At 36.6% G+C, this 26,904-nt stretch overlaps 1 pseudogene; it reads left to right on the forward strand.

Annotated features, from left to right (window-relative positions):
- LOC122586630 overlaps positions 1 to 26,904 on the forward strand; it is a 218,981-nt pseudogene that overhangs the window by 97,976 nt on the left and 94,101 nt on the right.

A 26,904-nucleotide genomic window follows, 5' to 3' on the forward strand; every position in this document is an offset into this window, starting at 1 on the left:
CAATGTAATTAATTTCACTTATCTAAAAAGTGTCTCATGATTTGTTAAGGATGTTTTTGAATATACATTGAACTTTTGTTATCTTAGTGCTGATATCAATTAAGAAAGTATATCTGAATGTGGGTCACATAAGTTCGCAAACTATTCAATGGCATATTAGGCTACTCGGGTTACATGGTGACTGTCCTTGGCCAGGGTATGTCGAAAATGTCATAACTCAAAGGAAACTGGAAGTACCAAGTGTTTAAGAGGACAAATATACCAGTAATCGTGGTTGAATCACTGTTCATAACTAATATTAAGAGAATTATTTCTCACTTGCAGACTTATGTAAATGCTAATCTGATCTAATCTGCATAAACTTAGAATTTCTTATAAATAAATAAAGTAGCTTAGTTTATTTTTATTTTATTTTATTTATATTTTGTGTCTCTTTATTTTTATTCTTGTAATAAGTGTCAGTTTGTGTGTCAAACTAGTTCTTATTGCACGAGAGATTTGATAAGCATTAAAAGTTATAATTCTTAGTGAATTATATAAGTCGTGTTGTTTACGGTATAAATGTTTACAAAATGGATTTTCTAATTAATACATAAGTTGTTTAATTTAGAAAATGAAATGTTTTGGAAATTGAAAAGTCAAAATATTTTTGAATGTGTTTCAATTAAATTTTTAAAATTTCAATTGTTTTTGGTAGATAAGTATGCTTGACAAAGATTTGACTTGCCTTAGATTTTATTTATCGATAGGTTAAGCTTTTGGTTGTTTTGCATATTGATGATACCTTGTTGATTTTGATGCATTAATGAAGTTTGTTAGGTGTGCAGGTTACAGATAATAAACTCATTTTATATGATATCAAAGTTTTTGATTGAAGGCAGAATTGTTTTCGCTTGCTTGTCAGCCCTTTGAATTGTATTGCAACGGACAACAAAAGGTGTTCAGAAATTGCTTCTACAGAGATTACAAGTGATACAAGGATGATCTGCTTTAATAACCTAAGACTTAGTGTGATAGGTTATACTTTTATTATCAAGATCACAACCTAAGATGTAATATGATATTTTGGCATACATTATACATTAAATGTGTTTTGATGTAAGTTTGTATTTGGTTCAGTTAAACATCAATGAAGAAATGATCGATTTTATGTCAAGATAATAATGTAAGATTTATTTGATACATTATTGTGATGACAAGTTAGTACGGATGATTTACGATAGCATATTCGAGTAAATACAGGTTTTTAGTAACGAGTATCTACAGGTTTATGTTTCTGGAATTTCTGGAATTTTTCCTTGTTTACATTTCTGGAAAATTCACGAAATTTGGCTAAGGAATGAAGCTTTTGTGGTTTAAAAAAACTGAAAATTCGAAATCACCTCGTCCTGATGTCAGCATGCCTCGCGCTGACGTCATCACGAAGCCCACGAACTGCGTGTTCGGCCCGGCCCATGTGGATTCGAATATATATATGGGTTATTACTATTCCTTAATTACCAGTTACTCGAAATTAACCCTAAGTAAATCACACGAACTTCATCTCCCTCGTGCTACTGTTCATTCGCTCCTTAGTTCGATCGATTCCTTCTTTCTTCATGTTATTCATCCAGATTTGTTGGTATAATTCCAATCTAGGATGATTATTGATGTTTTGACCATAACAATTAACGATTACAAGTCGTTATAATGTCCAAATTTTAATTTCTCTTCGCGTGAACAGTAACTAGGATGAACCACAAATTAGATCTTTGATTTTTGATGATTTGGACTTAAATTGGGCTTAAAATTGGATTAATCAATATTTAAACATGTTAAATCTAACAAAACTTTAGGTTAACAAGTGTTAAATCAAGATTAATCAATGAGATTTGTGTTTCGGTCACTATTCACACGAAGAACACGAACCAACTTCGTGTTCATCGAATTTGTTTCAATTTTGTTTTCTGGGCATACACGAACCATAAACAAGTCCACGATGATGTTTTTGATCGATTTTAACATCATATGGAGATGTTTTAACTTCGTGTTTCTGGGTTTCATATTGGTTCGTGCTGACGTCACGACGAGGGAAATCCTCCTCGTGATGACGTCATCAAGAAGCAGACGAGCCAAAACCCTAAATTTAAGTTTTGTTTATTCTAACTTTTGTTTTTCTTGTCGTTTTTGTCAGTTTTTGTGCAAGTATTGCAGGACAAGGTAATAATGCTCGTGTGTTCGTCAAGGAGCACAATGCTGCACTCGATCTCAGCATTACGCAGACGGGGTGCACTGTAGAGTGTCATGGTGTCCTACAGTTTCTTGCACGTTCTCGTGTTCATTTTGCTGTGACAGAGAATCCTCCGTTGGTGATAAGTCTCATTAGAGAGTTTTGGAACTCAGCCCGTTCAGTGCAGATGGGTGCTCATACATACATTCGCACTACTGTTGGAGGACGTTCATTCTCATTTTCTGCTGGAGACTTACGGACGATATTACACTTAGGTGATGTCGCGATAGAGCAAGGTCCGATTGAGTTTTCTGAGGATTTCTGCGACGGTGCTCTACGTCGTATGGGGTATACTGGAGCTATTTCTCACCCATACTTTAGGAATCATCTTCGTGGCAAATGGAAGCTTCTTGCTTACTATTTGTTGAGGGCAATTAGTCATCGGAGTACAGGCTATGACCAGATGAATATCCAGAACGCTTCTCAGATGGTTGCCTTGGTGCTGAACAAGCCATATAGCTTCTCTCAGTACATTTTTGATAATTTGGAGACGCAGTTGAGGTCATTTGGTACAGACAAGAAATTCTTTTGGTTTCCAAGATTTGTGATGATTATCATTCGTCACTATGCAGCTGATTTGCCATTTGACGGTCCTACGTTCAATTTAGGTCGTCTTACTTATAAGGCATTTGCAGAAAGTTTGAAGCACTTGTCGGGAAGAAATGTTTCGATTGAGGTTGATAATCCACCTCTGTTCGGACATTTGTTTAATCCTAACTATGTCGCACCTCGACAAGGTTGGGAAGATGATGAACCCGTTGCTGGTGGTGGTGGTGGTGATGATCAGGCTCAGGATGCTCCTCAAGAAGAACGAGCTGATCAGTTTGAGGGACTTAATGATGTTCCTCTGTATGCTGGTGATTTGGAGCATGATTCTGATATGGATGCTCTTATGGAGGATATAGATGATCCTACAAATCTTGTACCACCATTTACTGGAGTTTCTACTTCTACCTCTGCTCCAGTTGATGTTGATGTTGGTCCTTCTGAAGTTCCGGTTAATGTTGTTGAGGACTCAGAAGATGAAGAAGAGGAAGAAAGACTGCCAAAGAGAAGAAGAAGACATGCAAGATCTCAAGCTGAGGTTGATAGAGAGTTTGCTGCATATAGTGAAGCCATGGAGAGGTCTCATGCACCTACTGTTGGTGATACTCCATTGGTTGCTGCTTTAAGAGCTTCTGTATTTGAGATTCCTGCTTCTGTGTCAGCTCCTTCTGCTGGTTTTACTGTTGGGGAGAGAAGGTCGAGACCGAAGTTTATCATTAGAGGAATTGGTTCTCGTGCACAAGTTGTCACTGAAGCTACAACTGTTACGATTCCTGCTGCTCCGGAGTCTACAGTTCCGACGCTTGTTGCTCCTAGGCCTTCGTCTGCTCCTATTCAGGCGACAGTTCCTGTTTCTACTGTTATAGGACGTCTGTTGGCTCCTCTACAACGACCACAGATGCCTCCTACAGGAACTTCTAGTGCTCGTATGCCTTCGTTTGAAGCTACGATGCCCCCTCAGGCCTCTACACCTGACGTTGCTTCTACTTTACGTCCACCTGTACCTGTTCAAGTGCAGCTGAATCGTTTATTTTCTGAGAAAAAGATGTTGGAGATGAGGGTTATAGCTTTGGAGAATCAGCTAAAGCTCCAAGCTGCTAAGCATCAGGAAGAAATGGACATGATGACAGCACTTGTTCATTCTCTTGGATCTAGACTTGACCAATTCTTGGCTCAAGGGGGAGATAAAGATGGTTGTAGAGATGATGAGCTTGCAAAGAAGACTAGAGATGATGATCATGAAGATCAAGATCCAGCTCAAGGTCAAGATCAAACACAACCAGGTGAGCTAGAGAATCAGGGTCAAGGTCAAGATACTGATGATGCTGCTATGGATACAGAGATTGCTGATGTTCAGGGGGAGTCATCAAGACAAAGAGAGTCAGAGATTGCTGGTACAGCTGGTGCTAGTACTTCTGGGACTTAAGATAAAGGAAAAGCTGTGATGACCGCTCTAGATGCAGATCCTGATGATCCAGATAATAATGATGATGGGGAAGATTCCAATTCAGGTAACTCCGATATTAATTCTGGTAGAATAGAAAGGGAGACAGTGAATGATCCTCATAATCATAAAGAAAAAGAAAATCTTAGCAAAGGAAAGTCTACTCAGGATAGTGAGTCAACTAAGACTGATTCAACTACCAATGCCTCTACAGAGTCAGATTTGCACCCTTTAATTGTGCATATACTAGAAAAGAGATTGGGATATGATCCACAAGCTCATATGAGAGCTAGAGCTGAGATTATGGATTATGATGATTATTATGATCTAGGATCACTTAGGGATCAAATGAAAGAACAGTCAGGGTTAACTCATACATCTTCAGAGTCAGAGTCAGATTCGGATTCAGATTCAGATTATGAACCTTAGTGCTATTGATTTTGTATTTTTGATGATAATTGATAATGTGTGTACATTAGATTACTTGAGTTATAATAACAGTTTAGAGTGTTGATCAAAGTGTTATTCAGCTTAGAATAGTTATCAAAGAATTATTCTGTTCGGCTTAACATATTGACAGTGTAATTTTAAAATACTCGAGTAATGAAAAATAATGATTATAAGATAAATATGAATGTATGTGTTACATTATATTTATGATATAATGTTATTGTTATAAGTTAAAATAGATAAAGATTATAAGATAAATATTAATGTAATTATTACATTATATTTATGATATAATATTATTTATATTTATTTATTTATACTATTTTATTATGTCTTGACTTGTGATTTATGTTCTTTATCTTTGTATATGTACATCGTTTGAATTGCAGATAAGCTTCAAAGGATAGGTGCATTGGACGATCTTGATGCTGAAGAAGATCTAGAAAGTATCGATGATGAAAATTTAGAAGAAGGAGAGTTCATTACTTCGGAAGCTGACAGACAAAGGTTGCTTGAGATACCTTATGACTTTGATCGTGTCTTTAATGAAGATGAAGTCATTCAAGTTGAACCAATACCTAAAGTAGAACATCTCAATCTTAATCCAATCAGAGATAGTCCAGATGAACCTAAGAATGCTGCAAGGTTAAGATTTGCTGTATATGCAAACATAGTCGATGAAGGACATGATAATATTTTTGATCTATACTGGAATATAGATGCTACACGAGAGGTTGACCTTGGAAGATTTAATATACCTCCGGTGCAGCAAGATCATGAGTTTATTGTTAATAGACTGATTCCAGGTTATAGAGGACATACTACTTTGATGATACATGATACGTATAAACCATCGATGTTTTGGGAATATGTCTCAGACAAGGATGCACCCAAATACTTCTCAGTGATACAAAGTTGATACAAATTGTTTATTATCAAGAGAAAGGAGGGTTGCCAGTACATGTCAATAAGTCGAAGACATTTCAACTCTCTCAGTGATTCAGACATGATAGATTTGGGAAGACACTGGTTCATTAATATTCAGAGCAATGGACTTGCAGATTTCTACTGGAATAGATTCAAAGATGAAAGAATTAAGTATTTCAGTGATAGAGGTCTGAAGCCAGAAGAAAGGTTGATAAAGCCAACACCTTTGAAGAAGATTAAGAATCCAGATGGCACATTTAGGTTTGTCCAGAAGAGGATTAAATGTGTTAAGAAGGTTCCTGCTATCAGATGGGATCAAGATATGCTGACAGAGATGACATTTTGGCAGATAGATATCAAGTCAGGCGAAGCACAGATGTTTGTTGATGATTCAAAGAAACAGATGTTGCTACGCATGTATGATCCAATGCAAGTTGTCAATTTGTCAAGAGGTGATCAGAGAAGACTTTTGGATACACCTTGCTCAGCTGTGGATTTTTGGAGAGTAGAGGAAAGGCGCTATCGCAACATTCTTGCACATTGTTTGCAAGAGAGAATTCATGCGAATAGCACAAGACTTTTGTTTAACGGATAATTTTGAAGTTCAAGTTCGAAGACTTTAAAGAGATCTAGTTCCAATCGTCGAGGGGGAGTCTGTAGATGCAGATTCGTTGTGACAATCGCAACATACATTTGATTATTGTTTACGTTTTTAGGAACTTGTTTGTAATCATTTAAATAAGAACTTGTGTTGATATTTAATGATTACGTTTGGACTTCTATATTATATCTGTTTATGTTTTGTATTATGTTTGTTTGTTATATATTGTTTTGCAGGTGCAAGAACATAGAATCAAGGTTTATAAGTGTCGTAGAACACTTAAACGGTGATTGGATGTTATGTACGAGTCAAACGAAGTCAAGCAAAGAACAATGGGTCGTCCCTCGTGCTGACGTCATCAGCATGTAGGAACAACCTCGTGCTGACGTCAGCACGAGGTTGAACGATTGTTTATTGTTTCGGGCCTAATACGTAATTAAGGCCTAAGCCCACACGAACCCAATATCAATTAGTATAAATACAAGAGCTAATCTACGAAATTAGGTTAATGATTTACGAATTCTTGAGAGTTATTCACGAATTAACGATCTAAGGTTATTTGTTCCTTCGTGTGATCTCCTACACGAACCACAAGCCTTGTGCATCTCCTTGGGTTGGTTAATTGCTCATTAATCAACAAAAGGCAATAGTAATCTAGTTATCTCAAGAGGATTCCGCACTCTTGACATAACAAATCATGTCTTATTACGATCCACGCAACAATAGGGCACCTTACATTTGTGCATGCAAAGAGTGTAAGATTTATGAAGTTACACGGAGTGCATGTGCAGACTCAACTTCTAATGTGTGTTGGGCTGATACACTAATATCTTCACCATCTCCTCCTAAAGAAGTTTTGGAGATGGTTGCTTGCAAGTTTCCCATATGACCTTCTTCTGAAACCTGTTTTGAGGTCTCAGAAGACTGAGCTTGGGTACTAGTATCCTTGGGTTGTAAGGATGGCCTAAAGGAAGGCAGTTTTAATAAATCCTTTGGAGATCCTGCGGAGTCTTTTGGGAGATCCTCAGGTTGGTCAGTGGAAGATGAAGGTGGCAGGGTAGAACTTGTTTTGGGTTTAAACAAGTGTAACATTTTGCCACTAGATCGACTGGTGGGTCTCAAATTCTTTTGTGACCCGCCCAGTGATCTTTCTGAGCCAGCCGGTCGTGCTGCGTCAGTTTTAACATTGTTACCAAGTACCTGAAGCATTGCAGGGGAAAGCTCAGGTTCGTCCTCAGACTCAGTCAGCTTGGAGAGGTCTTTACGAAATTCCGTCTGAGAGCTCTCCTGAAGGATGTCAGAGTATCCTTCTCCCAGAATGGCAAGAAAACATAAACTTAAAAATCTTGGGAAGGCAATATGAATGCTCCTCTTCCCCTTCAGCTTCGTCAACAGCTGAGCAAAAATCATCTCGGCAAAATCTACCTTCATCCCATGCCATAGATAGTAACCCATCTCAACTTGGATCAAGGAAATCTGATCCAATCCTCCACTATTTCCTCCAAGACACTCCACAATCTATGTCCAGAAATATTTCCAGCAACTCTTGAAGCCCGCAATAAAGATATGGCCGGATGTCTTCAAGTTGCCATCATCATCAAGAATTTGGTTGTGGCCGGTGGCAAGCAAAACTTCTCTAAAATTAACCCCTTTTTGTCTTTTTGTATATGGGGTGTTGGGAGACAAATAATTTAACCGGAGTGTCTCCCGGAAACCATCAAGTGTCAATACTCACTTCACCGTACCCTCTTTTAACGTGAATGCTATCGACTTATCATCCTTGGCAACTTCTGCCGTATACCAAAATTCCAACAAATATCGATGATATAACTGCTCTGGATCAACAGTTAGGGCGTAGGAGATGGGGCAGCGTTGAAGGAATGCATTTATCCTGCCCATCAATCCTTCAAATTTGGCATTTAAGGCTGCCTTATAATTGTTCATGTTAAACCGTATGGTTTTGGATTCGAAATCCTTTGGCCATTGAGAACTGGGTTTAACTGCAGATTTGGGTGGTGAATATTCAAAAGCAATAAGGGTTTTGGGTTCTTTTACAGTGGATGATGTAACCATTTGAATATAAGATAAAATGAAAGAAAGGAGATGAAAATGTGTTAAGGAAAAATTAGGGTTTGAAGTTATGAAAGAAAATGAAATGAATGTTGAATGTTTGAGAGAATGAGAGAGATATGATTGGGAAGTAAATGAAAAACGAAATAAATGGAGGAATGATTTGGAAAAAGATATTTATATTTTCAAAGGAATACGAAAAGTTTTCCAAAGAAAAAAGAAATAAAATGATTTTTGAAATTCAAACCCAATAAAATATAATGATATTTTATTGAAAGTAATTTTGATCGGGTTTGAAATCCAAAATGATTTTTGGTGACACGTCCGCATTTAATGAAACAACGGCCATGACCCCACTTTTTCGCGAAAAATTCAACCATTTTTAATGCAAAAGCAATGATCATTTTTCTTTACGGCGCAAGTGGTATGACACGTCAGCAAAAAGGTATCCTGGAACAGTAAAAATCACGTGTCCACTTGCCAGCTAAGTATCCATTGTATAACAAAAGGTTTTGATGAACTTCAGATTAAATAATTTAAAGTTCTGAGAAAGGTTAAGGAAGTGCAATCTGAACCTTCTCATATTCTAAAACTCTGAAGTCCTTCAGTTTCTGAATCATTTCAGACAAAATATTTTCTGAGGCAAAAATTCCCCCTCAAAAAAAAATAATAATTTTCTTTTCTTGTAAAAACATTTTTGTCTATTTCCCCTGAACTGCTACACAGGATTCAGCATTCCCAACTCACTGATGAGATGTTTAAAAGTTTTGACATCTAAAGGTTTTGTAAACACATCAGCTAGTTGTTTGTCAGTGGGAATGAAATGAATTTCAATATCACCTTTTAAAATATGATCACGAATAAAATGGTACTTGAGATCAATATGCTTGGTTTTAGAGTGCATGACAGGATTGTGAGATATTGCGATGGCACTTGTGTTATCACAGAATATTGGCATTCTTGTATACTTAACACCATAATCAGTTAGTTGGTTTTTCATCCATAGGATCTGAGCACAACAACTTGCTGCAGAAATGTACTCAGCCTCTGCAGTGGATAATGAAACTGCAGTCTGCTTCTTGCTCGTCCAACTAACCAACTTGCCACCAAGGAAATGACAACCACCTGTGGTACTTTTCCTATCTATCTTACAACCTGCATGATCAGAATCTGAATAGCCCATGAGATCTAGACTTGAGCCTTTGGGATACGAAAGACCTAGTCTGGGGACACCTTTTAGGTATCCAAAAATCCTTTTTACTGCATTCTGGTGTGCTTCTCTGGGATCAGATTGAAATCGTGTACAAAGACATGTTGCAAACATTATGTCTGGTCTACTTGCAATTAACTACATTAATGATCCCACCATGCCACGATATTTTGTGGGATCGACAGGTTTTCCATTAGGATCTGAGTCCAAAGTTAATGGTGCAGAAATTGGAGTATCTTTAGAGGAGACAGAATCAAATTGATATTTCTTTAAAAGATCTCTGACATATTTTTCTTGATTAATAAAAATACCATCACTGGTTTGTTTCACATGAAGCCCCAGAAAATATGTCAACTCACCCATCATACTCATTTCATACTCAGAAGACATTATTTTGGAAAACTTGTCACACAATTTTTCATTTGTAGAACCAAACACAATATCATCAACATATACTTGTACAAGTAAGATATCACTTTTCTCATGCAAGATGAATAAAGTGTTGTCTATTGCACCTCTATGAAAACCATTATCTAAAAGATGTCGAGTTAGAATATCATACCAGACTCTAGGTGCTTGTCTCAGACCATATAAGGCTTTGTTCAGTCTGTACACCCAATGAGGTTTTTCTTTGCTTTCAAATCCTGGTGGTTGAGATACATACACAGCTTCTTCTAGCTCTCCATTCAGAAAAGCACTTTTGACATCCATTTGGTAGACTTTGAATTCATGATGAGCTGCAAATGCCAAGAAAATTTTGATAGCTTCAAGTCTGGCCACTGGTGCAAAACTCTCATCAAAATCAACTCCTTCTTCTTGTGCATAACCCTTTGCAACAAGTCTGGCCTTGTTTCTGATTACATGACCATCTTCATCTACCTTGTTTCGAAAGACCCATCTTGTCCCAATTGGTTCTTTCTTCAGATTGGGGGGACATGGAACAAGCTCCCAAACATTGTTCCTTTCAAATTGGTTGAGCTCTTCTTGCATGGCTTCAACCCAACTTGGATCTTTTAAAGCCTCGTCAATCTTCTTCGGTTCTATCAGTGATAAGAAGCTAACATATAAGCATTGATCGCTTGTGGCTCTTCTGGTCTGAACCCCTCTACTTGGATCGCCAATCACTTGATCAATTAGATGTGAGCGAGTCCATTTAGAGTAATGACCAGGATGAATAACCATATCAGTGCAAGAACTCCTCTGGCTAACATCAGGAGATGGTTCAGAATAGACTATTTCAGTTTCATCATCGTTATCATCTTGTAAATCATGATTTGCATCATGAAATTCTTCATTCTGAGGTAATTCAAGGGATACTGATATCTGAGGAGCAGCATGCACATCTGATCCAATAATCAACTCAGAGGGTAGTTTGAATGTGACTGAAGGATAAAATGGAATGTTACTTTGCTGACTTGTAACTGGTTCTGAACTAGAATGATCAAAAACATGTTCAGGTGACTGATCAGATTTGTCATTGTGATCAGATTCACCAAAACTGATAGGACCTTCTGAAGGTGGTTCGGAGATTGGTTTATTAAGGATTGCAGAATTTGATTCATCAAAGATAACATGAATTGACTCATCAACCTTTTCAAGTCTTTTGTTATAGACTCTAAAGGCCTTGCGAATTGTTGAATAACCTAGGAAGTAACCTTCATCAGCTTTGGCATCAAATTTGCCCAATTTGCTGGAATCATTCAGAATATATACTGGACATCTAAAAACATGAAAATATCCAATATTAGGCTTTATATTTCTGAGCACTTCATAGGCAGTCTTCTTATGTCTTTTGACATAAATGGAACAATTCTGGGTGTAGCAAGCAGTTGCAACAGCTTCAGCCCAAAAACATTTTGGAAGACCTGATTCATTCAACATACTTCTGGCAGCTTCTATCAGCGTTCGATTCTTTCTTTCTACAACACCATTTTGCTCTGGTGTATGTGCTGAGGAGAAGTTCTGAGATATGCCAGTGTCAGTACAAAAGGTTTCCAGAGTGGAATTTCTGAATTCAGTGCCATTGTCACTTCTGAGCTGACGTACTTTCCGCTTGTGCTTGAGTTCAATCTGTTTGATGAGGGCAATTATTTCAGCAGCAGCTTCACTTTTGTTTCTTAGGAAGATCACCCAACAGTATCTTGAATATTCATCGATTATAACCAGAGTGTACTTCTTCCCCGCTCTTGTCTGAACATTCACAGGGCCAAAAAGATCCATATGAAGCATATGAAGTGGTTCAGTGATGCTGAAATTTTGCTTGGTCTTGAAGGATGCTCTCTTCTTCTTTCCCATTTCACACCCTGGACATGGCTTGTCTTTATCAAAAGACATGGCTGGTATCCCATCAGCCAGTTGTTTTCTTGACAATTTATTAATATTTTTGAAATTGAGATGGGATAACCTTTTGTGCCACTACCAGTTGGTGTCCTCATCTGCCTTTGAGTAGAAATATTGTTCAGAAGTAGCACTATTCATATCTACAACATAAATGTTTCCCTTTCTGGGTGCAATCATTACTACCTTCCAATCTCTGTTGAATATGGTGCCTTGTGAAATATCAAATAAAACCTTAAAGCCATCATCACACAGTTGGCTGACACTATTCAGGTTATATTTCAAACCATTCACATATGCAACTTTAGTGAATTTGACTTGTCCATTGTTCACAACACCATATCCCTCAGTTTGTCCATTTTCATCATTACCAAAAGTTATTGAAAGCCCCTCTTACACCCTATATTCCTCTAGCAGGGTTTTGTGACCAGTCATGGTTCTGCCAGCAGCACTGTCAAGAAACCAAGTGTTCTTTTTGCGGTCAACTTGCACATACACAAAGATTAGTTCTTTTTGGGAACCCATCTTTTTATGGGTTCACTGGACTTTTCCTGAACAGCCTCATATTTCTTTGGCACATAAGGGACAGAAGGATCAAAGGGAATTTCAGTCATAATTTCAGATGACACAAAAACAGTTGGCTTAATGATTTCAGAAACCTTCTTCTTCTCAGATTTTTGTTTTTCTTGTTTGATTTTCTTTAAAAAAGGTTTTGGGTTTTGTTTAGGATTTTGTGGAGTGCTTTCAACATTTTTTAAACGTGCACATGTCTAGCCAAATTTTGAAATTGACTTTCAATCCTTAACAAAATAGACTCTGAATTAAATACCTGAGCTCTACCAGAATCTAAGGTAGAAGGCTCAGCAGGGATCACATTTTTCTTCTTCTGAAGGTTCTTAGGAACCTTATTTGAAGACTGAGGGGAAGGCTTCTTGGATTTAGCTTTCTTGTCTGAAGCACTGGTCTGACATGCTTCAGATTTGCTCTCAGATTGTTCCTGGTTTTGATCAGTTATCACTTTTGATTTTCCAAGATCTTTAAAAATGATCTCTGGTCTCATTTCTTTAGGAAGTGCATCCAAATCAGTTATTACAGATGAAAGATGAAGATCACCAGTGCCATAAGCGATTCTTTGATTTTCAAAAGTTTTCTTAATGGCAGCTTCAGGAAAAGGTGATTTCATCCAAGATTTAATTATTTTCTGTTCTTTTTCCAAAATAATTTTTAATTCTTCTTTTTCCAATTCAAGTTTAGAAACCAGAGATTGATAACTTTTCAAAGCCAACTGAACATCTTTCAGTTCTTTTAATCTAGCTTGACTGGCGTTCAGTTCAGAAGAATTTATTTCAAACATTTTTACTCTCTGAACGCACAGTTTCAACATAAGTTATGTCAGCCTCTATAAGAACCAAAAGATTCAGTTTTTGTTCTTCATCCTTCTCAAAACCAAAAGTACTAACCTTCTTCATGATGATATCCACCCAACGACCAGATTCAACATCAGACTTGACAACATGACTATGATCTTCACGAGCCATGAAACACATATCCCTTACTTCTTCTTCATCATCAGATGACATGTCAGAATCATCCCATTTTTTAGTGTCTGCCACCATGCGGCTATTCTTGTTGGATTCTTCCTGAGCCATCATCGCCATGTGGGCTTTCAGCTTTTTGTACTTGGCTTTGTACCCATCATCAGGCTTCTGAAAAATAGAATGGTTAGGGGCAGTGTGTGATGAGGAGGGTTGTGATGATCTGCATTCCTTCATAAAATGTCCTTTCTTTCCACATTTAAAACATTCTAAATTGGACTTATTGACAGTATTATTTGAAGAAAATTGTTTGCCATTTCTCTTTGATTTAAATTTAAAATGATTAAAAGTTTTGGCAATCATGGCAACAAGGTCATCATTATCATCCTCATCATATTCATGTGATGCATATTCAGAAATACCAGCTTTCATTAACTCAGCTACCATCTTCTTCACAGAGTCAGACTGATCACTCTCAGAAGACAGTAGAGCAGCATCTTGTGGTTCAGAATATTGAACCAATGTAGAACTGGTTGAAGTATGATTCTTTGCATCTTGCTCAGCCACAGCTCTCTCAGCTTTATTCTCCTCAGTGTATCTGAAGGCACCATACAAGGAGGCCAGAGTGTGACTATGAAGGGTTTTGCCTTGTCTTAAAACCATGATCACATTCTCCCATTTAGAAGGCAATATATCACAAAACTTTTCAAGTAAAATTTCTTTGTCTTTTGTAACACCAAGAGCTTTTAATTGATTGACCAAATTTGTAAATCTAAGATATGTTTCAGTTAGAGATTCATTTGGTAATGCAAAAAATGCTTTATATTTTTTATTCAAAGAGACTTTTCTTGTGGTGATAGTTTCCTTTGTTCCTTCAAACTATGTTAACAACTCTTCCCACATTAACTTAGAACTATCAAGTAAAACAAGAGTGGGTTTTAAACTTTCTGGGACAACGAAGAGAATCATATTTTGTAATTTGGAATCTAGGTCAGCCAAACGATGGTCTTCCTCTGACCAATGATCTTTCTCCTTGGGTGTTAACCTAGGGGTCCCATCTTGGTTAAAAACAACAGTTGATGCATTCATGGGAACATAAGGACCTTCTACAAGAATGGTGGTCAAGTGTCTTTCAACTCCAGCGATGTACTTGAGCATACATGCCTTCCAAGTAATGAATGTGTCACTATTTCCATTAAATTTAGGTACCGGATTGTTTGGAAAGTAAACATGAACACTGGGTTGAACTGGTGGTGGAGGTGGTGGATTTTGATTCATATTGACATTTGGGTTAGGGTTACCATTTGGGTTTGGGTTCGGTTGTTCGGTTCTAGACATCTTGTAGGATCAAAACAGTTATAACAATTTAATGATTTAACCTGGGAGGCTCTGATACCAAATGTGAGTCCACCTACACAAGATGTACAATGAGAACAAGATATAACAAGATATAAAATAGGTTAGTAGTAAACACAAGTATATCAAGTAACCCGACTGGCAAGTGGTTCGAATCTAGATAACAACTAGTTAAGGACCACGATCCAGATATGGATATGAACAATAAAAAACAAGTGCTTGAAACTATATAAATACTAATTATATTCAAGTATTATGGCAATGAGTCGAGATGTATTTTTCAATGTATTTTATTTATATCTATAAACAAAATACAAGAGTTGTTGCGGAACAAAGATAATCACACTTGTGAAAATATCTAAACAACCCTAGAAATACAAATGATCTATGCGACAAGGAATTACTCGTAAGAATACTTAGAGTAATATCACACGTTGCAATTTCCAAAGTTCAAAGCATTTTTGCAAGTGTGAGAAGTCTTATATTTATAGGCAAACATGTCTTGATGACATGGCAATATGTCGTACAGATATGGTTGGATGCATTTATGGATTTGTGGGACAAATCCATAACATGCTTGTTTAAGGTAAAGTATGTAAGTTTCTGTGATGTGACTTGACATACTTTATTCCCAACCTTTTGCTAAAACTTTCCCAATCCCAGGTATAAGGTAATTAACTGGGTAAAGGTAGTTAAAGCTGCAAAAAGACTTTCCTCGTAATCAGTGAAAAAGTGTTGTAAATACTTTTTCACTGAGCCTCTTCAGATTCAACTTCAGGTAAGATCTTCTCTGAGCTCTGCTTCTGAGATGATCTTCTTCTTCAGTCTTTAGTCTTTGACTTCAGTCTGAACGTCTTCAGTGTAGGTTGATTCTGAATCTGAAGTGAAGCTTCAATGAGCTTTATTCTGAATGACTTCAGAATCCTGAGCAAGCTTTCTTCACTAAACTTCAACTATTTTGAACAAATCATACTTAGTCAATTTTCGACCTAACAGTTGTTGATCTGGTTTCTCCTCTAATCTCCCAGGTCTAGAGCAACACCAAAGCTATAAATGCCTTGGAGACACAAGTGACCAGTCTTCCTCCTCATTAAGCATCATTCAGGAAGATCGTAAGCACCAAGAAAAGTTGGAAAATGACGTTGTGGAGATCAAACAGATGTTGTCCCAACTTCTTAAGTAGCAGGCAACACCAACAGCAACAGTGGAGGTTGTTATTAATGATACAACCTCCAAGGGGGAGAAAGTGGATGCTGCCATCTTGGACCTTGTCACTGAGGAAGTTAACAAGGCTGTAAATGATATCTATGAAGCCTCTACTGACAAGGTACTTGATGAGAAAGATGAAGACAATTCTGCTAAAGCCACCGAAAATAAAAATGATGAAATGGCAGTGGTGGTTGTCAGTGAGATTATAAGTAAAGTTCCCCCTGCTGGTGCTAAGGGGGAGACTCAAATGGCCGAACATGCTGAAGATCTCCCCGCTGATGTTGAGGGGGAGACAACTAGTGCTAATGTAGAGAAAGAGGCCGAAGTTGAGGGGGAGCAGCAGTTAGTTGTGGTAAATGCTCCCCAGATTAAAAGAATTGGTGATGAGGAGAAGCAGACGAGTCCTCGAGCAATTAAAGCAGCATGGGAAGCTGGCCTAGCTCAAGAGATGGCCACTGACGGATCCAAGGAAGTACTCAACATTTTCCATCCTCGCTTCCTTGTAAATGCCCATGTCACTCAAATGACTGAAGCACGTCGAAAGCAGCTTACTGACGTTGGCTTCTTTAAGAGACCTTCTTCCTCATCTCTCTCTCTGCTGAAAACATTTCCATCATTTCCCCAGGAGGCAATCAACATCAAGTGATTGACATTCTTGCATAAATACTGAGGGAAAGACCCAAGATGAGGCCCTGGAGGAGCTGGATAGAATCAAAGTCAATCAGGAGAATGAAAAGAAAAACCTGGAGTACATAAACCAGCTGGCTCTCTTGGAGAAGGATCAGATGGATGTTGAACAAAGAATGTAACTAACCACTGGTGGGCCTAAAGCTCTCTATAGGCAGAAGCATGCTGATGTAGAGCAGCAACTGAAGGAAAAGAGAGCTAAATTTGAAAATGAAAAGGCCAAGTGGTTAAAAATCATGGAGGACAGGAAGAGGCCTGAAAGAATAACTGTTGTTGAAGCTCATAAAGCTGCTATGGGGACAAAAACCAATCTGAAGTTCTTAAGGGAAAGACAAAGTGCTCCAACCAGACTTGAAGATGTAAAGCTGACCAACTTGGGGGGCTTCAGAGTGGTTTAAAGTCTATATGCTGATTAAGGATAAAAAGGCTGCCAGCTATGAACAACTTCAGGGGATGCTGAAGAATTATTTTGAAAAAGCACTGAGGTTTGAAACCAAGTTTAAGGCATACCTACCTATGCTGAGGGCAATCTTTGGCTCCCAAGCAGCTGTCTCTTCTTCAGCAGGCAATCGTGTACAAAAAAAGAAAGCATGCTCATCTGTGTAATTTCTTTAATATCTATGATCTTCTACGCTGGAGTATGTTGGTGGTTGGAAGAATTGGAACGTTTGGGAATGGTCTTTTGATCAATAGGAGGCTTTGACCAGATTTAATATTGGGAAATGTTATTTTAGGAACACTTAAAGATCTAGGAGTTTTTAGAAACCTTTTAACATCAATATTTACGAGGAAAATATTGTACTTTTATAATTGTTCAATAAAATTAATAGAAAAAAAATAAGTTGTTCATGGACACGTAATCAACAATACCGCTGTTCATCACATGCGATCACAATATGGTTGTTCATGCACATGTAATCATGAACTAGCATACATATTGTCATAGCATCGTTTTATGCACACATGATCATCGATTTGATTATCTATATATTGCAAGAGTTATTTTGTAACATGCATATATGTGTAGTCATAATTGTACAAGTGCACATATGCACAAACACATTATTCTTTTTTAAAAAAAGAAGAAGATCGAATATACACAGATATGTTCAACATTTTATTTACATTCACATATAATCATGGATCCCTTCCTTTCTGTTGTTGCCAACGCTTTCCCGGACCGAGCCATAATTCTATAATAGTATATGTGTACATATATACACAAATACAATATTCTAAAAAAAAGAGTTAAGAAAATTGCATTATTTATGCGCATAGGTGATCGTTGACTATATTCATGCATATTCGACATTCATCTTCACCATGTAAACTTGTCTCTTTCAACAAAAACTACAGTTACAAAATAAAAAAAAAATCACATTTGATTCATACCTCAAAAAGTACTAAAAGGGGAAACAATATTTTAACCACTACAGCAAATATATTATTTACTCACACTTGTTTTTCCATACCTTTAAAAATTATAAAAAATTTTGTAAATTTATTCACATTTAAAAGTGTGTAGAAATAACTTACATTTTAAAGTGTGAAAAAATTTAAAAAATTACAATATTTACACACTTATACATGTGGAAAAGAAAAGTTCACACTTTCAAGTGTGTAAAAATATGTCAATTGTTTACACTTTAGAGTGTGAAAGTTAATTTGTAACACTTATTTTATTCACACATGGAGGGTGTGAAGAAATAATGTGTTACAAATTGACTTTTACACTTTTAAATGTGAAAATATTTAACAATTGTTCACACTTTTAAGTGTTAAAATTTTGTTTACACATTTATAAGTGTGAAAAAATTATAAATTTTTGAAATTTATTTATATTTTTAAATGTAATTTTTTTTCTACACATTTTTATATGTGATTAAATTCATAAATTTTTTGACATTTTTTATAACAAAGTGTGAACAAATGAACTTTTTTTTGTAGTGAACCTAATAAAAAGAATTAATAATAAAAAAATAAAACATTTACACATTAACATAAATAGTACAACAAGTATTATAAAAAAAAAAATACTTCATGTGAACATAAAAATGAAAAGAAAAACAAAAAAGAAAGTGTTTATTTATCAAATACAAACATGTTTTTATATATTATCTTTTCTTGATACGATGAGTTGTTCCGCAGAATCAAGACTCCATAATGTATTATTTTGTTTCAACAACTAAACAAAGAATATTAAAACATGCAAATCCACATGTAAAAATGAAAGAAATCACCTTACCATTTAATATTGCTTGGCACAATTCTAGATTTTCACAATTAATTTTTTCTACACAAATACAATATCTTAACAAAAGAGGCAAGAATTTTGCATTATTTATGCACATAGGTGATCATTGACTATTCATGCATGTTGCTCATATTCGACATTCATCTTCACCATTTGTAAACTTGTCTCTCTTCCAACAAAAACTACAATCACAAAACAAACAAATTTCACATTTGATAATTAATACCCCAAAAAATATTAAAGGAAAAACAATATTTTAACCTAATAAAAAGAATAAATAAAAAATAAATAAAACAATTACCCATTAACATATAAATAATACAACAACTATTATAAAAAATACTTCATGTGAACATAAAAATGAAAAAGAACAAAGAAGAAAGCGTTTAATTTATCAAATACAAACCTGTTTTTATATATTATCTTTTCTAGATATGATACATGTTTTTATATATTATCTTTTCTTGACATGATGTGTTGTTCTGCAGAATCAAGAACCCATACTGTATTATTGTTTCAACAACTCAACAAAGAATATTAAAACATGCAAATCCACATATGAAAATGAAAGAAATCACCCTATCATCTACCATTGCTTGGCACCATTCTAGATTTTCGCAATCAATATATTTTTTCTGGCGGCTAGATTTTTTAGAGAGGTATAAATAATTTTGAATGTGATGTTGAAAAACATAATTTTGCATGTGAGGTGAGATTGTATGAGATGTATAAGCAGATCTTGATGGTTAGAAAATAAAATTAATTTATGTCAGTCTTTTTTTATTTAAATTAAAATGACAACATTATCCTTTTTTAATTAATATATTGCTTTCCAAATTCTAAAATAAATTTTAAATGTGAATTCAGTTGCATCCATTGATTAATTAATTCAAAAGCCATGATCAATTCAAAATGATTCCTATAAAGTTCTTATTATTCTTTTCTAAATAATTTTTTACTATACATATAGTGCATTGTATGCGTGTATATATAAGAATAATAAAGGTACCTTATCCTTTGATATCACAATTTGTATATCTATATAAACTAGCTTAAGGACTTGGGTAGTATTATGAAAACTAATAATAGTAAACACAGTTGTAACATAAACATCATAGTGTAAACAATACAACACAATTAACTACATAATAATTACTCGTAATAAGTAGTCATCCAATATAGTCAATAACAAAAAAAACTTATAGTTCTTATATGGTATAGATCCATTTTAAAAACAATCAATGCACAAGCTATCCTTGAAAATGGCCCAACTTCTTAACATGACAGAATCCTACAATCACAATAGTAATTTCAAACCATCAAAACATATGCATAACCAAAGTAAATAAGTATCGAGTACATCGAACAAAGGAAATGAAACATAAACATAAAAATGACCATGTTAACATTAAACCGAACTCAAAGTATCAAAATATGTGTGAGTAGCAAACTTAACACGAGAGACCATGAGTATGAAGTATGACCAAAATATTTTAACATGACAGCACCAAAATATTTAACATGACAGCACCAGGCCCTTCAAATCAATAAGAACAAAAGTACGTTGGACTAAAAAATAAACATCGCAGTTAATTATTGAAATGGAAGAGGCGGAAAACTAACCATATTGATGATCCTTATATAAATATTTTGCAACACTTCTGTAACACCCTGATAATTTTAAGGTAATAAATTAACCCTTTTTGTAGTTTTGACATTAAAATAAATTCCTAGTATTTTGTTTTTGAAAAGGGGGTTAATTTAGTTGGAACTTTGACGGATAGCGGCTAAATTTTACCCAAAAGGAGGCATGGGGTGTGGCATCACCCAAGGATGCCAGCCATTTTGTTTGTTGACTCACCTTATTCCACTACCACCCTTATTCTATTTTTACATGCATTCCATCCAAAAATCAAAATTGATAATCTTTAATCCAAAGCAAAAATCAATAATAATAATCATCAGGAACAATTTATCCCTTCATCTTTGAAGATTAAAAAGTTAGGTTTGGGTTAATTGGTTGTGGTGGTGGTCGAAATCATCAAGGAAGAGGGGAAGGAAGAACTTAGTGATTTCAAGTATTAAATTTGTTTTGCATTACTTGAGGTAATTACTTCTTAACTTAATTTTCTTTCCTTACTAGAAATTAGGGTTCTTGAAAATAAGAATTGGGGGTTTTTGCTAGTGATGAGCCCAAGTATGATTTTCCCCCAAGTTATTGGATATTTTGCGTTAGTTATTGAGTTGCTTATGTTAATTTTGATTTAAACGAGGATGTTGGTAGAAAAGCTCCAACTATGAAAAATGGTGATTTTTCTAGTAATTGAAATAATGATGATGATAATGATGAAATCTTGGAATTTATATGAATAATTTGTTTAGTAAGCGACTCAATGACTTAGTGGAATGGGTTAGAGGTTAGAATGCTAGTGAAAGGGTTGTTTAGTTATGTTGAGATAGCTAGGAAAGTGAACATCTTCTTATGTATGCATTATGATATATGATAGGTTGAAAGCTTGATATTGTGCTTTTGCGGTTATCTTGATTATTTGTTGTTTTCGCGAAGGAGATGAGTATACTTGCATATCTTGATATAATCGTTGGGTCAATTACCATTCGATGTTGAGTGTGTCCATTGGTGGTAATTGATTTGGCGTAAGTCCCACGTTTGTGGTTGAGCTTGATTACAGGCCTAATTGGTGGTCGTGGCTCATGTGGAGCATTGTTATTGTTATATTGATTGTTATTTGTAATCATTTGCTTATATGGATCCATGTAATGCCTAGCCCAAGGGTGAGTATTATGGATATGACACGACGGTGTCATAGTCAGTATGCAACAGTCCCTTGAGCATTGCCCTCTTTCGTTTATATGATTACATGCAAGCATATTCACTAAGCATTCACTTACCTTTCAGATGTTTACCCTTTGATTATAGGTAGTTCCGGAAGAATGAACTAGGTTGCTTGTCTCGAAAAACAGAGATTGAAGTTGCTAGTGATTGTAGATACTTGGAAGGTATTTTGGCTATTCTCGGAAGAATGGCATATTTTGGTTAGAAACCTAGTTGTCCCTCTTGACTTTGGCTCATGGTACATTTTGGTTGTTAGTTGTCATGTTTTGGTACATTTTGTAAACGGCCATGTTTATGTCTTTTGGGAGTTGACAAAGATGGTTATTTGGTTGTAAAATGTCAAAATGTGTAATTGACCCATATGGTTGTGTAGTGGATCGTGGGTCAAACGAATTTGACAAATATGAATGTTTTCAGGTTAACTCTCTTACTTTCGATTCTGGAATGTAATTTGCCTAATTTTTGGTTTGAGGTTTGAAGGTTTTGGTTTAATCTTAAAGTGGGTAGATTTTGATGTTGCTGAACTTTGGGCCACTGCGGCGCAGTGGATGTGGTTTTTCCCACTGCGGCGCATGTAACATCCATGTGCGCGTGTGTTTTATCTTACATCCCGAGTTTCAATTTTGTGTGTGTGAATGTGACTGTAACTATGTGTTTTTAGAGAGAGAGAGAAGAAAGATGGAGAAGGAGGTGAATAGTAGTTTTCTTTCTTAAGGGTTTCCATCATTTTCTATTTAAACCTTTCCCATATTAAATGAACTAAATAAATGTAAGGACCATTTGCGAACATTGTGAACTAGAACTTTTATGAACATGAACGTTTACGAATCGAATTCTAGTATTTTATCGTATTAAATTATAGACTCGTCCTTTAAGTCAAGATTTAAGATCAAATGGGTCTTCATGTAAACATATAACTGAGTCTAAAATATATCAAGAACTTGATTTGAATTGGACTGTCTAATCGTTCTAATGGCGAAAATACGATTCTAGAAACTTATTTAAAACAATTCTATGACGGTTGTTACAGCGCAGTGGAAACCCACAGCCAGATTTTCCTTTCTTCCCACTGCGGCGCAGTAGGAGTGTGCCAAACCTACTGCGGCGCAGTGGGGATTCTTCCAGTTTTGGTCCGAAGTTTCCTACTGCGGCGCAGTGGGAGTTCTAGACCTCACTGTGGCGCAGTGGGGGTATGTAAAAAAAAAACAAAACTTTAGTGTTTTTAGGTAAATCGAGTCTTGTCGTTTCAAGTGGTATCAAAGCCAAGTTTAGGTAGTGTATTACAAGTCGAAGTTGGGAATGGTAGGACGGAGATAGTAAAGGATGTGTATAAAAATTGTGAAATCAAGATTGTTACGGAAGTTTTTCTAGCTAATCTAATTCCTTTCCCACTAGGGGAATTCGATATCATTTTGGGTATGGATTGGTTAAGCACTTGCAATGCCAAAATTTCATGTGACGAAAAGGCGATTTATTTGAAGACTTCTAAGGGAGAGGACTTGGTGGTATGTGGAGATAGAAGTGGGTGTCCTATATCCGTTTGCACTTTTGCTCGTGCCCAACGATATTTGTCACGTGGATGTCATGCTTACCATGCTCACATCGTCGGTGTTGAAAAGAAACCTTTGCCTATTGAAGATATTCCTATAGTTCACAATTTTGTCGATGTTTTTCCTGACGACTTGCCGGGTGTTCCTCCCGAACGGCAAGTTGAGTTATCTATTGATCTTGTTCCAGGGGCTACCCCCATTGCTAAAGCTCCCTATCGATTGGCACCAACGGAGATGCAAGAAATGATGAAGCAACTCCATGAGTTACTTGAAAAGGGGTTCATTCGCCCTAGTAATTCTCCTTGGGGTGCACCGGTTCTATTTGTTAAAAAGAAAGACGGAAGCATGCGCATGCGTATCGATTAACGGGAGTTAAACAAGGTGACCATCAAGAATAAATATCCATTGCCAAGAATCGATGACTTATTTGATCAACTTCAAGGAGCTTCGTATTTTTCCAAAATAGATCTTCGTTCGGGTTATCATCAACTCAAGGTACGTGATGAAGATATACCGAAGACCGTTTTTCGTACTCGTTATGGCCATTTTGAATTTGTGGTCATGCCTTTCGGTCTTACAAATGCTCCCGCGACATTCATGGATCTCATGAACCGTGTATGTCGTCCCCTGCTTGATAAATCCGTTATCATTTTCATTGACGATATTCTTATCTATTCTAAGAACTCATCCGAACATGAAATCCATTTGAGAGAGGTGTTGGAAACCTTGCAAAGAGAAAGACTCTATGCCAAGTTCTCCAAATGTGAATTTTGGCTAAGAGAGGTACAATTCCTTGGTCACATCGTTAGTAATGAAGTAATTATGGTGGATCCGGCCAAGATAAATGCGGTGATGAAATGGGAACAACCAAAGAACCCATCGGAGATTAGAAGCTTTCTTGGTCTAGCAGGTTACTATCGTCGTTTTATACAAGATTTCTCCAAAATAGCCTCGCCATTGACCAAGTTAACTCAGAAGAACATCAAATTTGAAACCAAGAAGTTGCTTTTAAACAATTATGGGAGAAGTTGAGTCAAGCCCCGGTACTTGTTCTACCTGATGGAATGGAGGATATGACGGTGTATTGTGATGCCTCGTCAAATGGGCTTGGATGCGTGTTGATGCAAAGAGGAAGGGTCATTGCCTATGCCTTAAGGCAATTGAAGGAGCATGAGAAGCGTTATCCTACTCATGACTTGGAGTTGGCAGCGGTTGCTTTCGCTTTGAAGATTTGGCGCCATTATCTTTATGGAGTCAAATTTACCATCTATTCTGATCACAAAAGCCTTAAGTACTTCTTCGAACAAAGAGACCTCAATAATCGGCAACGAAGATGGCTTGATCTTTTGAAGGACTATGATTGCGAAATTTTGTATCATCCCAGAAAGGCATATGTTGTGGCGGATGCTCTAAGCCGGAAAAGTTCACATCATTCTATCATCATATCCCCATTATGGGTCTTAATCACTAACGATTTTATGGAGCAAATAAAAATGACTCAAGAAAAGGCGTTACAACGGGATCCTAAGAAAGAAAGAATTCAAGGACAAACGCAATATTTCACCAAGGATTCGCGTGGCCATATCCTACGCTTTAGAAGAGTTTGGATTCCTTTCTCTTGTGAGTTAAAGCAAGTTTTACTTAATGAAGCTCACAAGTCCAAATATTCTATTCACCCAGGTACTACCAAGATGTATCATGACCTAAAGGTTGATTATTGGTGGCCCGGAATGAAGAGGGATGTGGTGAAATTTGTTTAAGGGTGTCTAACTTGTGCTCAAGTCAAAGCGTAGCATCAAAAGCCGTATGGTATGATGCAACCATTAGAAATCCCTAAGTGGAAATAGGAGGATACCACCATGGATTTTGTTACCAAATTGCCCAAAACGCCTATAAATCAATTCGACACAATTTGGGTGATTGTTGATAGGTTGACGAAAAGTGCCTTGTTCCTCCCCATTCGCGAAGCATCGTCATCCGAGGTTTTGGAAAAGATATATGTTAAGGAAGTAGTGGCAAGGCATGGAGTTCCAGTATCCATTGTGTCGGATAGGGATACTCGTTTCACTTCTCACTTTTGGCGGAAATTTCAAGAAGAAATGGGCACAACTCTAAAGTTTAGTACCACTTACCATCCCCAAACCGATGGCCAAAGTGAGAGAACTATCCAAACTCTTGAGGACATGCTCCGAGCGTGCATCATCAACTTTGGTGGGACTTGGGATCTTCACTTACCATTGGTGGAGTTCTCCTACAACAATAGTTACCACACAAGTATACAAATGCCACCATATGAGATGTTGTATGGTAGGAGGTGTAGGTCTCCCATTTGTTGGGGAGAGGTGGGGCAAAGAGAAATTGGCGGTACGGAAGTGGTCTTGAAGACAATTGAAAAGATTGATGTGATTTAAGAAAGACTTAAGGCGGCCCAAGATCGACAAAAATCTTATGCGGACAAACGAAGAAGACCGATTGAGTTCGATGGGGGAGATCGTGTTTTGTTGAAAGTGTCTCCATGGAAAGGCGTCCTACGATTTCGGAAACGTGGAAAGTTGAGTCCCCGTTTTATCGGACCTTTCAAGATTCTTGATAGAGTTGGCAAAGTTGCATATCGTTTAGAATTGCCCGATGAGCTTTCGGGAATTCATCCCACTTTTCATGTCTCACACCTTAGAAGGTGTCTCGCCGACGATGCATTATATGTACCTTTGGAGGAGATTGAAGTGGACAACAAAATTGAATTATGTGGAAGAGCCTATCGCCATTGTGGAAGAAGAACTTAGGAGAGTTCAAAACAAGACGGTGAGAGCATACAAGATTTTATGGAAGCATGGAAGGATGTCTGATTGCACATGGGAATCCGAACATGATGTTTTAGTGTACTATCCGTCTTTGCATATGGCTTGGATCACGAGGTCGTGATCTGTTCCAAGTGGGGGAGAGTTGTAACACCCCGATAATTTTAAGGTAATAAATTAACCCTTTTTGTACTTTTGACATTAAAATAAGTTCCTAGTATTTTGTTTTTGAAAAGGGGTTAATTTAGTTGGAACCTTGGCGGATAGCGGGTAAATTTTACCCAAAAGGAGGCATGGGGCGTGGCATCACCCAAGGATGCCAGCCATTTTGTCTGTTGACTCACCTTATTCCACTACCACTCTTATTCTCTTTTTACATGCATTCCATCCAAAAATCAAAATTGGTAATCTTTAATCCAAAGCAAAAATCAATAATAATAATAATCAACAAGATTAAAAAGTTTGGTTTGGGTTAATTGGTTGTAGTGGTGGTCGAAATCATCAAGGAAGAGGGGAAGGAAGAACTTAGTGATTTCAAGTATTAAATTTGTTTTGCATTCCTTGAGGTAATTACTTCTTAACTTAATTTCCTTTCCTTACTAGAAATTAGGGTTCTTGAAAATAAGAATTGGGGGTTTTTGCTAGTGATGAGCCCAAGTATGATTTCCCCCCAAGTTATTGGATATTTTGGGTTAGTTATTGAGATGCTTATGTTAATTTTGATTTAAATGAGGATGTTGGTAGAAAAGCTCCAACGATGAAAAATGGTGATTTTTCTAGTAATTGAAATAATGATGATGATGATGA

This window comes from Erigeron canadensis, chromosome 2 (genome assembly GCF_010389155.1).
Source record: "Erigeron canadensis isolate Cc75 chromosome 2, C_canadensis_v1, whole genome shotgun sequence".
In the NCBI taxonomy this organism is placed as follows: domain Eukaryota; kingdom Viridiplantae; phylum Streptophyta; class Magnoliopsida; order Asterales; family Asteraceae; genus Erigeron; species Erigeron canadensis.